The sequence below is a fragment of the Mastigoproctus giganteus genome, chromosome 6 (assembly GCF_048544385.1).
Source record: "Mastigoproctus giganteus isolate SK-2022 chromosome 6, ASM4854438v1, whole genome shotgun sequence".
Taxonomy (NCBI): domain Eukaryota; kingdom Metazoa; phylum Arthropoda; class Arachnida; order Uropygi; family Thelyphonidae; genus Mastigoproctus; species Mastigoproctus giganteus.
The window spans coordinates 128,641,264-128,659,651 of record NC_143580.1 but is presented as its reverse complement, the minus strand read 5'-3'; the positions used below and the strand labels follow the sequence as shown (position 1 = coordinate 128,659,651).

Here is an 18,388-nt window from a genome sequence, read left to right as displayed (position 1 = left end):
TTTCAGTGCTGCCAGACTCAGTGCTGTTGGTCTCACTGGATAGAATTTAAGAAATGTCTGACCCCACCATGGTCAACTTTAAGAAAGCAAACACTCTTCCCTTTACATATTTAAATCACATTATACAAAGGGTACTAGGAAAGTTCTGCAATACAGCTTTGTTTATTTAATTTTTTCAAAGTAATTTCCTCTACATTCAATACACCTCTCCATCCTCCGAAACCAATCTTTAAACCAGTTCTGCCAAGTTTCACTAGGGAGTAAAGACACTCGTTGTCCCAAGCCCGTAGAAGGTCCTCATCACTGGAAAACCGTCTCCCTTTTAGCTTCATTTTCACATGCGGGAACAGTGCAAAGTCGTAGGGAGCAAGGTCTGGTCTGTAGGGAGGGTGCTCGAGAAGTTTCAGTCCTGTCGTGGTCAAATATTCGGTGCAGGCTTTGGCGCGGTGAGCTGGAGCATTATCGTGATAGAGGTACCAGGTGTCCATTCTTGACTTTGGCCGCAGGTTCTTCATAGATCCAATGACTTTAGGCAGGCATTGTTCAGTATACCACTTAGCTGTGACTGTCTTCTGCGTGTCCAAAACGACACGTTCCACAATTCCACTCGATTTGAAAAATACAGCTATCATTTTCTTCTTTACAGATCAGGATTTTCTGACAATTACGGGTGTGTCGTCATCATCAAAGACCCAAACTTTGTTTTGAGCCTTGGTCGGCAGATCGTAATAGTACAGCCAAGTCTCGTCACCTGTCACGATGTTGTTCACATACCGAGATTGTCCCTTATCAAACTTTTTTAACATCTCCCGGCACCAAGTCACACGTCGTGTCATCTGCTCTTCAGTCAGTTGATGCGGCACCCAGAGAGAACAAAGTTTCTTCACGTGCAAATGATCTTGCAGAATCGAACGAATTGCTGGTGCATTTAGGCCCAAAGTATCCTCTATCTGTTGGTAGGTCACTCGCCTGTTTTTGACAAGCATTTTCCTCACAGCAGTAACGTTTTCCTCCGTAACTGACGTTCGTGGCCTTCCCGGCCTCTCAGAATCCTCCAGAGTGAAATTTCCCCTTTGGAATTCTCTATACCACCTGAATATCGTTGTACAATGTGGACAATCATCATCCAGTGCAAGAGTCATTTCTTCTAAGCACTGGTCTATGGTTAAACCACGCACGAAATTATACCGCAAAACTGTCCTTATCTCATTTCGTGACCACGATGCCATCGCAAGCACTTTACACTCTCACTACTAATGAATAACTGAGCCCATCGACTTGGCGCGGCGGCTACTATGCACGTATGAACATGTCTCAACATGCAGCAACAAGCAGCTTCCTGTGATTCATTGTTGCGTCATATTGCAAAACTTTCCTAGTACCCTTTGTATAATTGCATATGTTAAATCACATATTTAAATCACATTATATAATTGCATATGTATTGATATTAAAAGAAGTAGCAAGAGATTATATTAAAAGATGTAGCAAAAAAGGTTAGTAAACATTTAACTATAATAACAAAAGCATCCTTGGATTCTTGGGGAATCCCTGTAGATTCCCCAAGCACGATACTAAGTACTATAGGTTCTAATACCTCTTGTGTTTGGGGTTCACATAAAAAAGAAAAAAAGATTGTATATGTGCAATTGTGTCTCCTGATCACAAGCTGGGCCTGTCCAGAAGATAGGGCATAGTTATAGTTTAGTGGGAACCCCATGTGTTACATTTGATATAAATCCAGGAAATGAGTTTTTTTCTGAAAATTCAGTATGCATGCACGTGCATGTGTACACACACACATTAATAAATAGAAAGTAGTATCATAAATATTACATTGAAACAAATAACATAGTGTTATTTGCTTAGTTATTATTATTATTATTATTAGCCATATGGCGCAAGGAAACCTGAGGCTTATGCTGCACCAGCCAAAAAAATTTCTGAGTTACCCTGTGAGAGAGAGAAAGAGAAGGGAAGAAGTAGAAGGGAATCACAAGAAAGAGAAGAATGATGATGTCCAGCTCAGTACCCTGTGTGTGCCAAGCCCATACTCACCAGATGTGAGCCCTGGGGTTTTATATAACCACTGAGAAAAATGTACAGGTAGGACCTGCTTTATGACATGGTTAGGTTCCAGCAAAACAAGGTCATAAAATGAAAAGTCGTAAAACAAGATCAAATTATAATGTAATTGAATGAGATAGGTTCCAAAATTCCCAAAATTTTTCTAAGTATGCACTAATATTTCTGTTCTTTTTAAATAATTAAATATTTTAAACATTTAATTCACATGTTTTATTTATACTTATGTATAAAATAATTAATAAAATTATTTTATTTAAGTACTTATTTACTCAAGTGATGACTCCACTACCCGTTTCGTCCACATTAAAAACTAAATCAGGGTGGTAGTTGCCTTCGTCTATTAAGCATTTAAATTCGGAAGAATACTCTTCCACCACTGCAACATCAGCACTAGCAGCTCACCAGACACTTTCATATTGTGAATTTTACAACAGTTTTTAACTGATGAAACCACCCTTTGCTGGCCGTAAATGTTTCAGTGCTGCCAGATTCTTCACATAATTCATCAAATAACGACTTTGCCTTGTCCAGAATTACCACGTGCGTAACAGAAATGTTATTTTGGTTCATATCATCAACCGACAACACTAACAATTTTTCCATTTTTTCCGTTGTCTCACTGCATGAATAAGTTGTTCTGGAGGATGACACACTTGTTATCCCTGTGTATGTGCACCTTATTTTATCAACATTGCCCAGGGGCTCACATCTGGTGAGTATGGGCTTGGCACACCCAGGGTCCCAAGTTGGATATCATCATTCTTCTCCTTCTTGGTGATTCCTTTCTACTTCTGTCTGTCTCTTTGTCACTCTGAGGGTAACTCGGGATGTTTTTTTTGGCTGGTGCAGCATAAGCCTCAGGCTTCCTTGCACTATATGGCTAATAATAATAATAATAATTGTTGATACAGTAGAAGGTGCTAAACTCAACGCCTTACACATCTGACCGATGCTCAAGAGGCGCCATGTGACGTTCACATCCATTTTCTCCTTAATTGTTGGCGTCTCCGTAGCCAGGTGGGAAGGAGCAGCAGTGTGTACCACACGCTTCTTGATTAGACCGGGGTTCGAGCCCGTCACCACCAAATATGGAGGATGCGGAAAGGTCAGGGAATGACCACCGCATATTCCGGAGCAATATGGCCTTAGTTGCTAATGCTCCTAAAAACCAAACAACAACAACAACAACCTTAATTGTTAGTGTTTTACACTCTTTGTGCCTCCCCTTCCCCCACACAGAAACTGCCCTACACTTAGAGCTCACGGTTACACAAAAATTATTATTAATGAGAAATAACACTGTGTAACCTGTTAACAATTGAGGGAAAATTCACAACGAAACGAACATGGCACACTGAATGTAAACAACTCTTGGTGTAGCTATCATTCCACCCACAATTCACCACAATAAACAAAAGAAACGCGTAGTGCGTGGTTGAACTTGCAGGTGTTGCTGCGTGTTACTGAGTTGTGATTTTTTTATTTTCAATTTTTTTCAGGTAATATTTTGAAACAGTCGTTAATGTGAAAAGTCGTAAAATGGACCATCGTAAAGTGGGACCTACCTGTACTATTCTTTTCTTTGTTCCTTTTGTCATCCCCACTTTTGTGCCCTTATGTATGAAGATTGCTCAATTAAAATACATTTAAGGCATTTAAAAAATTTAAACATTTTCCACTTTCTGCATTTAGAGATCTCAGATTACTTCAATAAGCTGTTATTCCACTATGTTTTTCCAGCTATATTCAGGGCCGTGCTATGATACAGAGAGGCGGCCACATCAGGCAGCACTGTAAGGGGGGGGGGCATAAGCAGCGAAATCAAAATACAATTTGAATCATTCAATAATTAAAAATCTTTATGCAATGCATTTCTATATTGGTCTATGTTATTCCGATATTGATGTATACGATTTATGATTTATCGCATGCCTCTGCCTAAGCGCTTTCGGTACCCTTTGATTTCGGTTTCTGGTGCAGGTGCATCGTTGACGAGTGCTCGCCGAAAGACTTTTGATCTGACAGTGCGAAGCTATTATTTTTGTTTGCAATATACCGCGTGGCCACTCCTAAAAGCTGAGGCGGCAATTATCACAAAAGACAATTGCACATGTTACATGTTGATAGTTCTGCTTTGAGCTTACAATTATTGACAGTATTTGATTTTAATGTTAGTTTGTCTCGAGAAGTGGCAAGTGGCTGTGCTGTGTTTAAATCAGTAAATCAGATATATAATCTTTTTGCATTTATACTAATTCAGTTTTTGTGTTTAAAAAGTATATCAGGTAAGAGAATTATTGTTTTTTATAGCAATTGTAGTTACTTATTATCATTGAAAATGATTATGTTATGACAATAGGGACTCGAATTAAAAAGTAGCATCTGCATGGACTGGGTATATCCCAGGTGTGGAATGTGTGCCTGTGTATGATAGATAGAGAGTTATTTAGGTAATATTGGGCTACTTTTGCGTTCTGTGTGTGATAGAGAGACAGTTGCTTAGGAAATATTTGCATTTGCCTACTTTTGCGTTCGTTATTTATTGCTCTATTTTTACCAAATTCATGTACGTTGAAGTGGAGACAATACAATAACAAGTTAAAAGAAAGGCATATGTCAAAACGGCTGCTAGCTGTGAATTTGACAGATATTCGTTATCTATTTATTATGTTCTGTTACCTACAAATCTTAATAGCTTTGAAACTCATTTCTATCATTATTTTATCTACCCTATTTTAATAGCATGATAAGCATCATCATATTTAATCATTTTCAATGACCCCCCCCCTGGTTGCATCTTTGCAAAATGAATTTTTATTTAATATTTTTATTACAGTATTGAACAGAAAAGGAAAAAATTGCCTGGAAGTCAATATAAAAAGAAACGCTTAAAAGAAAGAAGAACAAGGAAGAAAGCTAAGCTATGTTATGAAGGAATTCTTAGTACAAAAGTCCTGTTTAGATGAGCCATCCACATCAACAGCGACTGCTTTGGATTTCGCAAATAAAAATTCAGTGCCGCCCCAATCAGTTCCAGAAGAAGTTGTTGAAGAAAGCCAAAAAATAACTCCATCAGAAGTTCATCAAGAGCTGGGTAGCAGTAGCAGTGGCAGCCAGCAGATATTAAACGAAATTCCTTCTGATCCTGCATTATGGAATGCTTTCTGCATGTCATCTGAAACTTGTCAAATACTGGTTGAGAGGGGTCCACATCAAATTAAAGATTTCGAGTTTCCTATTAATAAAGGAAGGTGTAGATTTTCGCCCTCGCATTATTTGAAAGTGTTGAGCAATGGTGAAGTTGTTAAGAGAAGTTGGTTGATTTACTCTGTTACAAATGATGTCGTTTTTTGCTTTTGTTGTATGTTATTTGATAATTTGTCTGCTATTAGTGACTGGCCCAAAAAAAGGCTATTCTGACGGGAAATCTTATAAGAGCCCTCACAATGCATGAAAAGTCTATAAATCACAGAAATGCTTTTAGAGCATGGAAAGAATTGGACATTCGATTAAAGCAGAAAAAAACTATCGACGCTGAATATCAACGAATTATAGATATTAAAATTCAGCATTGGAGAGGAGTTCTAAAAAGAATTATGTCAATAATTAGACTATTGGTTTCACAATGCTTAGCTTTTCGTGGAACAACTGAACATTTGTTTCAGCCTAATAATGGAAACTTCCTAAAGTTGGTAGAATTGCTTTCTGAGTTTGATCCAGTTATGGAAGAATATATCAGGAAAGTTCAAAGCGAGTCTGATAAAAATGGTCTGTGACTTATCGAAGCAATAATATACATAGTGACATAGTGTTTTGGTAGGTTACTAGCGGTATCCAGGGTTTCTCCTATATCCGCTGTTGTTTAAGCGTTTATCTTTGCCAGCATAAAATTTTTTAACAATTTCTCTAATGATAACGTATACAATTTTGAATTTTGACTAAAGAAAAAAAAAAAAAAAGTATGTATATATATATATATATATCTATATATATATTTACTTAGGTCTAATTATGCTTATGTTATATATAAAAAAAAAAAAAAAAACTTTTATTTTACCCTTTAATTTGTATTTTAGTGTATGTAGTGTGTTGTTCTCGTTGTTTGTGGCTGGCAACTGGCATTTAGCAGCAGGGAGTCGCGGACTTGTAGTGTCCTGACCCCTCGCTCCCGTCACTTGCCACGTGGAGGCAGCCAGTTTCTCTTGCACTCTTAATCATTTCCTTATTAAACAATATTTTGGTAGTACCCTGGCTCTCGCAGGGCTCAGTCCTGACCTAGGGCGGGCGTTTTAGGATGTTTTTAGTAGCCGGACCCCTGCACACGCAGGGCCCAATCCTGTCCTTGTGGAGAAGCCCGGCATTCTAGGTTATTTTATATCTATTTCAATTCTTTATCATTTACATAGGCATAAAAGTCAATCAGTCTCTTATAATCACTGTTGTTTTCTTATGTGCTAGGTGAGTTTTTGTGTGTCACGTACAAGTTTGTGTGTTCCCTGACCTTTTCATGTGGTCAGCAGGTATACTGTCTTACTTTTCAAGCCATAGGTCCATGGCAGACTGTGTTTTCCTTGTCCTGCCCTTCTTCCTTTCACTTGGTAATTATTGACAATACAACACGCATTACCTTCACAGTGTAGTGTTGTCACAGGATACGGTTACCTGCTAGTCTGGCAGGCCTAGGAGAGTCCTTCTTCTCTGGAATGCTCTCCCTGCAAAGTTCGCCAGTGCTTGGAAGGTTTCCAATGATTCCGTCACTTTGAAGAAATCCTCCGTGTGGTACACCTCTGTTATTAGCTGGAACGGTTGCCTCAGGTCCGTGTAGTTAATGCAGTCCAGCATTATGTGTTGCACTGTTTCGTGCGACCCGCATTTGCAGTCAGGAGAATCGGCCAGCCTCAGAGCATGTAGTCTTGAGTTTAAGCTTCCGTGGCCCGACATGAGGAAAGTAGTGTATAATCCTGGTTGCAGCCAAGGTTTGTTTGTCTTGCTTATTTCTTGTGCAAGGGGGAAGAACTGATACGTTGTCCTCCCCTTGGTCTCTTCCCTCCATTCTCTTTGCCATTGTGTAGTAAACATTTCTCTTAGTCTTCTTTGATCTTCTTTGTCTGTTCCATTAAGATTTATTGCATATTCTTCAAAGGCATGTGGGATTCTTTGTCTCCTGTAGTAATTTAGATATGCTTGTATGATTTCATATTTTATGGGTAGCTTTCCACATATTATCTGGAGGGCTGAAGTTGAGATGGTTCGACATGCTCTGGAGGTGGCCAAAAGAAAGATTCTTTGTGCCTGTAATAGGTATTTGTTTACTAGGCTGCGTTTGATGCCAGGTGCCCAGGCACCCGCTCCATAGCATATAATGGGGAGGAAGAAGCTTGTATAATACAATGCCAGTGTGGATGGTTTTATGTTCCATTTTTTCCTTGCAATTCTTAGTAATTTTCCGGTTAATTTTTGAGTTTTTTTCTTTAAGTATTTTGCATGCTCTATGAAAGTTAAATTTTCATCTAATATTATTCCTAGATACTTGTATTTGGATTCCCTGCCTATTCTCTGTTCATTGATTTTAATTAATGGAGGTCTATTTCTATTGAGCTTTCCCTTGAATAGGACTTGTTTTGTTTTTTCTGCTGATATTTCCAGTTTATTTATTGTGCACCAGGACATTAGATCTTCCAGGGCCTCTTTTGCTCTGGATTCCAGCTCGCGCCTTGAGTTACCCTGTAGGATCAGAACAAGATCGTCTGCGTAAGCTATTTTCTCTATTTGGGGGAGATCTTTTGCGAGCCACTCATCAAGGACCGTGTTCCAGCAGACTGGGCCAAGAACAGATCCCTGTGGGCAGCCGCGGGTCACTGGTCTTGTTACGGAGCATGCTCCGCTTGAGACCACGAGGTGCCTGTTTGAGAAGTAGTCTGTAATTAGACGATAAATCGGAATTGAAACCTCTGCCTCTCGAAACCTCGCCAGCACACTTTGCCACCATAGGGTGTCAAAGGCACCTTTAAAGTCTACAAAGAGACCTAGGACATACTTAAATTCCGAGGGAATAATAGTGTTTAGAACCTGCTTGATAGCTCCCACGGCCGACTTGCCAGGGGTGAAACCGAATTGGCAGTTTGAGGATAGATTTTTCTTAGTATAGTATTGTAGGAATCTGCCTACTATTAGTTTTTCTAGGACTTTACCTATGACAGAGAGTAGGGCAATGGGGCGGTAGGAGGAGGCTAGGTTTGGGGGCTTGTCAGGGTGTTTAATTAAGACTTTGAGGTTTGCTATTTTCCAGGGGGCAGGGAAGATGCCTTCATGTAGGCATTTATTGAAAAGGGTTTCCAGTACTGTGCTGTTCTTCTTCCACAGTCTTTTCATGATAGTCACCTCTATTAGATCCAGTCCTGGGCATTTTCCATCACTAAAGGAGAGTATTGCATCATTAATCTCCCCGTGTGTAAAATCGTCCTCTTTATCTGCTGCCCTGTATGTCAGGTGTTGAAGTCAGATGGCTGTCTGCGTCGGGCTCTCAGGGATTGTTATATCCTGCTTTATAATTCCATCCAGGATTTTATTTACTGATTAACATTCCCATGTTAGTGTTTCGTTGTTCGGGGAGCATGTGATCGTGGAGAATACTTCTCCTGGATGCTGTTTTTCGAATACTAGCCTGTAGATCAGGCCCCATGGGTCTTTTCCCAATGTGACTTCAACCAGCTTTTTCCAGGCTAGGTGTTTTTCTTTGTATATTTCATTATTGTATCTGCGTCTGTTCTCTTTATATATTTCTTGCAGTCTCTCTATTTGGTCCTGTGGTCTATTTGTTCTCCTTGCATTCCTCAAGTCTTTTCTAGATTTTTTCGTTAATTTCCGTAGGGTTGTTAGGTCATTGGTCCACCACGGCACCTGGTTTGCTTTCCTCCGTTTTTTCTTTAGTGTGGCATCGCATATGTCTGTGAGGAGAGACATTGTTCTTTCCACTATTTGTTCCGTAGGCTGGTGCTGTATTGTTTCTAGAAAGGTGGTAGTGAATTTGTCTGTCACCTGTTTATCAAACTCGCCCCAGTTTATATTTTTTGTTTTATATCTGGGAGAGATCTGAGAGATCTTACTACCCTGAGGGGTCAGCGCTTTTGTATAGTCAAAGGTTATTACTGCGTGGTCGCTTGTTGACTAGTTTGGATGTAACTTCCAGTTTGTAATCGCATTCGCCAGTGAGCTGCTGGTGAGGGTGACATCTATGTATGATTCTCCTACTTCCGAGGAGAATGTTGGTGGATGCCCTGGGGTATTGTGTACCATCAGATTTTTCGATATGATGAGTTCCTCCAGTAGCTCCCCTTTTGCATCTAGATTGGGGGCTGTTCCATAGTGGTGAGGATGCACTGGCATCCGTCATTATTATGATTTGTTTCCCAGGAAGGGTGTTTAGCAGTGTCTCTAGGAAATTTAGATATGGGGTAATTTCTTGGTTTCTACCTGGGCATCGCATGTATCTGCCCGTACGGGCCCTCTAGGCAGGCTGTTGCCGCATACTTTGTGCAGAGGCAGTTTATTTTTGTCACTGTTATTTTTGGGTTTATCACTGCGAGTGCAGCCCAAACCCTTGTGACCGCTCCTCTCCCTTCACCATCAGTTGAAAGTTCTGCTTGAATTATTCTTGTGTTGGGTGGCATTCCTTTTACCTTGTCCCTATAGTTGTAGGGTTCCTGTAGGCCTAGGATGTCGAACCGTTTCTCAAGTGCTAGTTTTGCGAGATCTGAAGTCACTGTAGCCGAGCGTCGGCAGTTCAGTTGGCAGAAGGTTAGCTTGTCACGACTTAGATTATTATTGATAGTATTAAACATAATTGGTCTTTTGTTTTGTGTTCTCTTTGGCCCTTATGAAGTCCGGGCATGTATTATCTCTATATGAGTGATTGCTGTCTCGCTTCCGTATTTTGCAATTTGGGCATGTTGCTGGTCCATCCGGCTTTGGACAGGAGGCCCGCTGGTGTCCAACCTCGCCACAGTGACCACACGTGTGTTCACTCTGCCTGCAAAACTTTGCTGAATGCCCATATGCCAGGCATTTAAAGCATCTGGTCGCTACAAGGAAGTCTTTCAAGTAGTGTGCTGACCACCCTATATATATGCGCCCATCGTGTTTGAGTAGGTGCGTGCGTATGCGTGGTGAGACCTCCAGTACTAGATGCTTGTTGTTTCTTTGCCTTGCATTCATTCTGAATCGGACTTTTACTTCATTGGTAAATTCCTCTGAGGAGATCTTGGAGTCCTCAAAATTTTTTCCGTATAGGTCTTCCATGAATTCATTGTCCGGAAGGTCCTTGTTTACATCGTACACTATTACTGTTGGGTTTAATTTGTGTGGGTAGTCAATCTTAAAGTTGAATTCCTGGAACTTGTCACATTGCTTCAATTTATTTAAGTCATTGAGTGATGCTGCCTCGATGGCCACTCCTCTGTCCCTCAGTTTCCTTATTGATTTTATTTTTATGTTTTTGAGATCCGTCTTGAAGTTGTTTGTGATTGTATTGCTGACCTCTTCACTTGTTTTTATCACTGAGTCATTTGTTGCCTTAATAATAATTATGTGTTTGTCCTGTCCGCTCGGTGGGGTCAATTCAGTGGCACTCCTCACTTCCTTTCCTGATGCTGCAACACTGACGTATGATGGGCCAGGGCTAGGTGTAGGTGAAGTTTGTGCGCCTTTGTTTGCTCTAAGGATCTCATTCTCTATTGTCGTATCAATGACTATTTTCTCCATGTGGCCCCATAATCTGCACAATTCCGTTACCATATGGGGGGTGATTTCTTGTCCCGCCTGGAGGGCATCCAGGAATTTATTTTTGAGTACCGACATGGTCTCTATTTTTTCCACCTTGCTTGCTATGTGGTATTGTTGTGGTGGACATTCGACTTGCTTGTCTGATGTTGCAATCAGTGATTTTACTGACGCCCTTCCACCTTGGGTTGTTTCATCTTCCTCTGTTTCTGTTACTGCCATTTTTTCTTCCCTTAGGTTTTCCTTTTTATTGGCTTGGTCCTGGTAATTGGCCTGTTTTAAATCCTTTTGTCCTTTTCCTTTTGCAGGGGTCTTCTTCTTGGTAGTCCTACTTCCCTTGTGGGGTTTTTTGTTATGTTTAAATTTGGCAGCAGTTTACTGGCTTATTAGGGGGATACTTGTTGGGTGTGACCTCCCTCGTTGATTCTTTAGGGTCTCCTCTTCAGTACAGGTTGAAGAGTCACTGCTGGAGACATTGTTCGTATGGATTGGCCTGCCCGTTTCCTGCGATATAAATCCTATCGAACACATATGGGACGCTCTGGGGGAGACGCCTAGCGGCACGTCCACACCCACCAGAAAATGTACACCAGCTAAAAATGGCGCTGACAGAGGAATGGACAATGTTACCGCAAGAACTTATCAACAACATTGTTCAAAGTATGGAGAGGCGATGCAAAGCCTGCATCGACATTAGGGGTGACCATATCTCCTACTGAGGACCACCTCTTCCCTTTGTTCCATCATTGGCAGTGATGCATCTGTATCATGGCAGCCAGTGCTTTGTTGCCATCTTTTAATCAAGTCCCTCTGTACTGTTTTGTTTCCGTTGTTGTGTCGCTGTTGTTTACATCATTTCTGTACCTTACGAGGTTCCTTTGGTATGCTTTTCCCATATCCAGGCCACTCCTGAGAAGCTAGAGGTGAAAACCTGACTGGTCCTTAAGTTTTGCACACCAGTGTACAATCAATATGATATAGCATGAGCGTGACACTAAATTCATTTTCATTTTTTGTGTGAGGAGGGGCTTCTCCTTAGGACTACGGGCTACAAGTCCTTTTTTGAAGCGGCGTCTTCTGACTGTTACTGCACTTGCTACCACTCCTGTATGTTCTTCTCATCTCTTTTCAGCTCACACGAAGAAGCTTTACGGTTTTTAAGGCAATAATATACAAGAAGAATTGATAACTTTGATGGGAAATGTAATTTTAAGCAAAATTGTCGAAATAACAAAAATCGCTAAATATTTTTCGATAATCGCCAATTGTACCTGAGACGTAAATCATATTGAACAGCTCTCATTAACAATAACAGTTGTCGCTTTTAACTCCATTCAAAATAAATATGAAATTGAAGAATTCTTTATTGGTTTTTTTGAAGCTAGTGATTCAACCAGAGAGGGTTTGACAGAACTTATTCTGACACATTTGGAAAAGTTAGGTTTTGAGTGGCTTAGAGGACAAGGCTATGACAATGGAGTTAATATGAAAGGAGTAAGAAAGGGTGTATAAAATAGAATACTTGAAAAATATCCAAGGGCGTTTTATGTGCCCTGTACATGTCATTCTTTAAACCTAGTTGTGAATAATGCAGTGTCTTCTTCTACAGAAACAACAACTTTTTTTTTTCTATTGTACAAGAACTTTACACTTTTTTTTTCTGGTTCTACAAAGCAATTAACCACCTAAAGGCTAAAGTCAAATTTCTGCACATCTATTCTACATCTGTCTTTTCTTAATTTGAATTTATGCCCCCTTAAGTTCGTAATCTGAACAAGTGGAAGGATCCCATCAGAATTCAGCGTGCTCAATCCATTCAAGGCCTTATACACCTCAATCAGATCACCGTGCAGGTGCCTAGTCTCCAGCCACTGCAATTTGCAGGACTTAAGCCTCTCTTGGTAAGAGGATCCCTTCATTCCCCTCACCAATCTTGTTGCCCTTCTCTGTACACGCTCAAGCAAATCTACATCCTTCCTAAAATGAGGCCTCCAGACCTGTACGCAGTACTCAAGACTTGGCCTGACCATTGCCTTATACAGAGGGACAATCACCTCCTTCTCCCTGCTAGAAAAATTCCTATATATCATTGACAAAACCCCATGGCCAGTCCTGGCAACCTGTCTGCATTGCTCAGAAAACTTCATATCTGACTGCACAATTACTCCCAGGTCTTTTTCATTTTCTACCACATTAAGTGTAGTACCACACAGTTGGTATGTTTCTCTGGAGTCATTTCTACCCATATGCAGTACTTTGCATTTGTCAAGGTTAAACTTCAGTTGCCACTTCTTAGCCCATCTGCCCAAATTATCTAGATCCTGTTGCAGTAGCACACTGCCATTACTGTCATTAACAACCCTGCCAACCTTTGTATCATCTGCAAACTTCGACACTAAGCCTGATATACCTTCATCAATATCATTGATAAATATACAAAACAACAGAGGACTCCACTGATAACATTAGTCCACGAAGAGCAGCACCCATTAATTACCACCCTCTGTCTTCTCCCACTCAACCATCCTTTTATCCATTGTAGCAACTTACCCTTAATACCATTCTGCTCCAATTTGTACAATAGTCTTCCATGTGCAACAGTGTTAAAAGCTTTCCTGAAATCCAAATATATGATACCAAATTATTTTTTGCATCCACTTCCTTTGTAACCACATCATAATATCCAATCAAATTTGTCAGACAAGACTTTCCCTTAACAAACCCATGCTGTGTCTGAATTATTGCTGCAGTCTTGTCTAGATGATCCTTCAATGCATCTTTCACCAGTGACTCCATTATTTTACCCGGAACAGAAGTTAAACTAACTGGTCTGTAATTACTCGTGTCACCCTTCGACATGAGTAATTACAGACTTAGTGAATTGCGGATACATTTGCACATCTCCAGTCCGTGGGGGACCTCCCCTGAGTCCAAGGATGCTCTCATAATTATGGCTAAGGGTTTGCTTAGTTGCTTTGCTTTGCTGCCTCCTTTAATATAACTGGATAGATTCCATCTACCCCAGGTGCCTTTCTTATGTTTAACTTCAACAATTTCTCCTCCACTTTGCTCTCAGTTATTACAAAATCATTAAGCACACTGCAACAATTTGATAACCTTCTGCCATTTTCAAACCTTAATAACTCCTCATGTGTGAATGTAGATGCAAAATACTCATTCAGTTTGTTTGCTATCTGAGCAGGATCATCAACAGTCGAACCATCGATATGAAGTGGACCAATCAGATTCATCCCCTTCCTTTTAGAGTTTATATAAGTAAAGAAATCCTTGCTATTTTTCTTAACATCTCTTGCCAAAGATTTCTCATAATCTGCCTTCGCCTGCCTAATCTCCTTTGTGACCTGATTACAGACCTGATAACCTCCTTTGTGACCTGTATGTGAATTCCTTAACCCCCCCTCTTTGTTATCTTTGCCAGCGATTTCTCAAAATCTGCCTTTGCCTACCTAACCTTTCTATGGCACTATCACAGATCAATTTGTAGCTGTTATAAGCTTCAGTAATTTTTATTGCTATATGCACCAGGGTTCCTAGTTCTTGCCAGTAAAACATGCCCCATATTAAGCAACCACTGCCACCTGCCTGGATAGTGGGTACCATGCATGATAGGCCATGGACTCGGGTTGCTTGAACCACACACGAAGGCATCTATTGGCATGTTGCACTAAATAATTTGGATGCATTTCACCAGCACACTTGTTTCCAGTCCTCCATTGTCCAACCAGCATGTTGTTGACACCACAGCGTTCACCACGAGGTTTTTCAGTTGTGAGGAGAGTGTCTCTTGGTTGTCTGCTGTGAGATCTTATATGTCTGAGTGTACGGTGCATCGTCATGTGGGATATTGTTCTTGCATACCCCATATTGTATTGCAATATCAGTTGTTACACAGTGACCTGCCATTGAGCCCATACAATATGCTACACCCTTCGCTCCCCATGAACATCCAACTTGCGTAATCCTTTACACTTCTGTGGGTGGGAGGTTGTTTGACTCGTTTGATTAACCCCAGGGGCTCACATCTGGTGAGTATGGGCTTGGCACACCCAGGGTCCTGAGCTGGATATCATCATTCTCTTCTCTTTCTTGGTGATTTCCTTCTACTTCTGATTCTCTCTCTCTCTCTCTCTCTCTCTCTCTCTCTCTCTCTCTCTCTCTCTCTCTCTCTCTCTCTCAGGGTAACTCAAATTTTTTTTGGCTGGTGCAGCATAAGCCTCAGGCTTCCTTGCACCATATGGCTAATAATAATACCATTTTTTATACACTATAACTGCAGTGGGCCATGAGCAACTTACAAGATGTGCGTCTCCAATATGGAAGCATATTAGAGACACAACCCACAAACTTTCACAATTATGCCCTTTTGAAACTCTGTGATATCTTTTCTCTGTCCCATAACCGGTACTTTATCACTTTGACTTGTACAACAAGATACAACATATTATCGCTGCTCTAGCTTATGATGCTGTTTGGCTTTTTATACTTCAAGCTATGTATCATGTCCATATGGGGTGGTCTCAATTCAGTGATCATTGAGTGTATTTATTTTCCTTTCTTTTAATGTCTTTATTAAAAAGGAGTCTCTTCAAAAATTAACACTTGCTATCAGCTTGCATGTTGTTAAAAATTTTCCTGTACTGTTATCTGTTGAAGACCATTTTGAAGACATACAAACCAGAGTTTATGGATGAAAAATCACAACCTTCATCTCCGACTATTTAAATTAGCTATGCTAGGAGGAAGGGGGGAAGAAGCCCCTTCCATTAGAGATTAGATTTAAATGTAGATCGTTTTCCAAATTGGTGGCAACTACAAACTTGTTATGGCATAGGATAAATCATATTGGTTTTTCTGTTTGAAAGATTTGAGGTTGGTGACCATAATTTTTTTTTTCTGGGTTATTAGATACATTTGATTATTTGGATGTTGAAAACAAGAGGTTCAACCATATCAGAGTGCACACTGATAAAAATTAATGATAAAACATTTGACCTCTATACAAGTGAAAATTTTATACTATACTGAGTGTATTGTTTTGAAATGCCACCAAAACAAGATAGACATGCTGACAACTAAATCTTAGTGCATAGCACTTGAAAATATCACCCTGCAGACATAGAACTAATATCAAGGTCACTGGGTTAAAGGGTCACCTGCTGTAATCAATCATAAACAGTAACAATCATTTACATAAACTTTACTTTTGAATTGAATATATTAATGTTTAGTTTTGCAGGTTACGGTGACTTGGTGCCCAAAACTGTTGCTGGACGTTTACTCTTTGTGTTGTATGCACTGATTGGTATTCCACTTACTACCATTTTTTTAACAACAATTGCAGAGTATTTTCAAGGACGACTTCTGGAACTGTCAAAAAAGGTCAAATTTGAAAGTGTTAAAAAGCCAACAACACAAATAACAGCTTCTGCACAGGGTTACTTCTTTCTGCTGGTGTGGTGTGCTGCATTTATAATTATTCCAGCTGCTCTACTTTCTGAAATTGAAGGGTGGACATATGATCAAGCCTTTTATTTCTGTTTTGTTACTTTGTCTACTATTGGCTTTGGAGACTATATTCCAGGTGAGAGGTGTTAAATATTTTAAAAAGTTTATGCAATCAGGACTCAGGATAGCAATATTTATGTATTTGCTATGGTAGTACCTGTTGTAGTTGAGTTTACAATTATCAGAGCCTCTTATATATGAATTTCTGTATTATCTAAGGCAAAATTTGAGGAGGGAAAATCACAAATGGAAAAAAATTATATTGCATAAGAAAAATACATTTAAAATTTATTGTAATTGTACTAGGATCCAGATAAACTTAATGTACTTGTCTGAAATTCAGGTTGTTATGCCACAAAAAATCAAATCAAAATCAAATATGAAATCCAGGATAATCTACATAGTGGTAGCAGTAGTAGTAATGGCAAATGATGCAAGAAAGCAAGCTTATATAGCATCAACAACAAAAAAACAAAAAAAAAAAAAAACAAAGTTCATCCATCTGTACCTTCCAAGAATTTGTCTAGTTCTTCCTTGAATTTATTCAACCCATCCACTTCCACAACAACAGAGGGAAGCCTGTTCCAACGATCAACTGCCTATTAGCTGAAAGCAAACCTCCTCACATCTATCGTGCAACCATCCTTCCTCAACCCGAAATAATGTGTGTAGTCTCAGCAAGTGGAAGAATGCCATTAACATTCAGCTTATTCCAAAATAATTCCAAAGAAACAAACTCTCAAATTGTTTTCCAAAATTTTATTTTGGAAAACAATTTGAGAGTTTGTTTCTTTGTACAAAAATTATACTTATTATTGATAAATGATATTGACTGCTAGCTTGGGGGGGATTCACATACAAATAGATTAACGGTATGCAGAGGTGAAAGTGATTCTTGCACTGCTTCTACTGGAATGAGCAGCAGATTGGAAAGCGAGGTACTGGGGATTTAAAGTGCTACTGGGAGTCATCGTGGAACAAGTAAATACATGGGTTTTGTGGGTAACTAAGGGTAGGAATAGGTATATGTATACTTTCGTGTACACCAATGCTAGGAGTGTAGTAAATAAATTTGATGAATTTGAAGTGCTGGTCAAGACATCAAAAGCAGATATTGTTGGGATATATTAGAGATATGGTACTACACGAATGTAAGCAGTGCAGAATTAGAATTTGGGGAGTACAATGTGTACAGGAAGGATAGACAAGGGAGGAGGGGTTATGCTGTTAGTTAAGAAACACATAAAATCTAAGGAAGTGCATCCAGTTTACATGGGTGGACAGTGCAGTGTTGAGTCGCTTTGGAGTGACATAAGCAATGGGAAAACCAAGTTGAGAATAGGAGTGTGTTATAGGCCTAATGACTCTGATAAGTACAGTGAACAACTGTGGGAAATAGAGTGGGCCAGTAAATCAGATTGTCTTATAATGGGGGATTTTAACTTCCCAGATATAGACTGGAATTTGTGGATTGGTCACTCACACACCGGCAAGATTTTTGTGGATTTATTGGATGATTGTTTTCTACAGCAGCATGTTTGGGAGATGGCCAGAGGTAGTAATACTCTTGATCTGATTATCAGTAGTGATTCTTCATGCATTAAGAATCTGTAGATAAAGAAACCACTAGGTGGCAGTGATCACAGTGTATTGATGTGAGATTTACTTAAAGATGTAACTACCATCAGGGGTAAAGGGAAAGGTTTTTGCTTTCGTAAAGGTGACTACAGTAGTCTCAGAGTGTTTTTAAATTCTGTACAGTGGGACCAACTGAAGATGTTACCAACAGCAGATCCTAAATGGGAAGCATTCAAGGAAATTAAACTTGGAAGCTACTAGGCTTTTCATACCAACTAAGAAATACTGTTCAAGATTTAGGCCTAAATGGATGTCAGATGAACTAATGAGACTTGTGGCAGGGAAGAAAACAGCATGGGATGCATATAAATTATCAGCAGACAGATGCCTATGGTAGATATAAGATAGTATGTAATCA

The 18,388-nt window shown here is 39.8% G+C and overlaps 1 long non-coding RNA gene across 1 annotated transcript in view; it reads left to right on the top strand.

The window, feature by feature from the left end:
* The window catches only part of LOC150084573 (uncharacterized), a 73,404-nt gene extending 56,986 nt beyond the window's left edge, over positions 1–16,418 (top strand). Inside the window, exon 3 of the long non-coding RNA XR_016547066.1 lies at positions 16,116–16,418. This is a non-coding gene — a long non-coding RNA (uncharacterized LOC150084573). The remainder of the gene's footprint in view (positions 1–16,115) is intronic.
* The last annotated feature ends 1,970 nt before the right edge of the window (positions 16,419–18,388 follow it).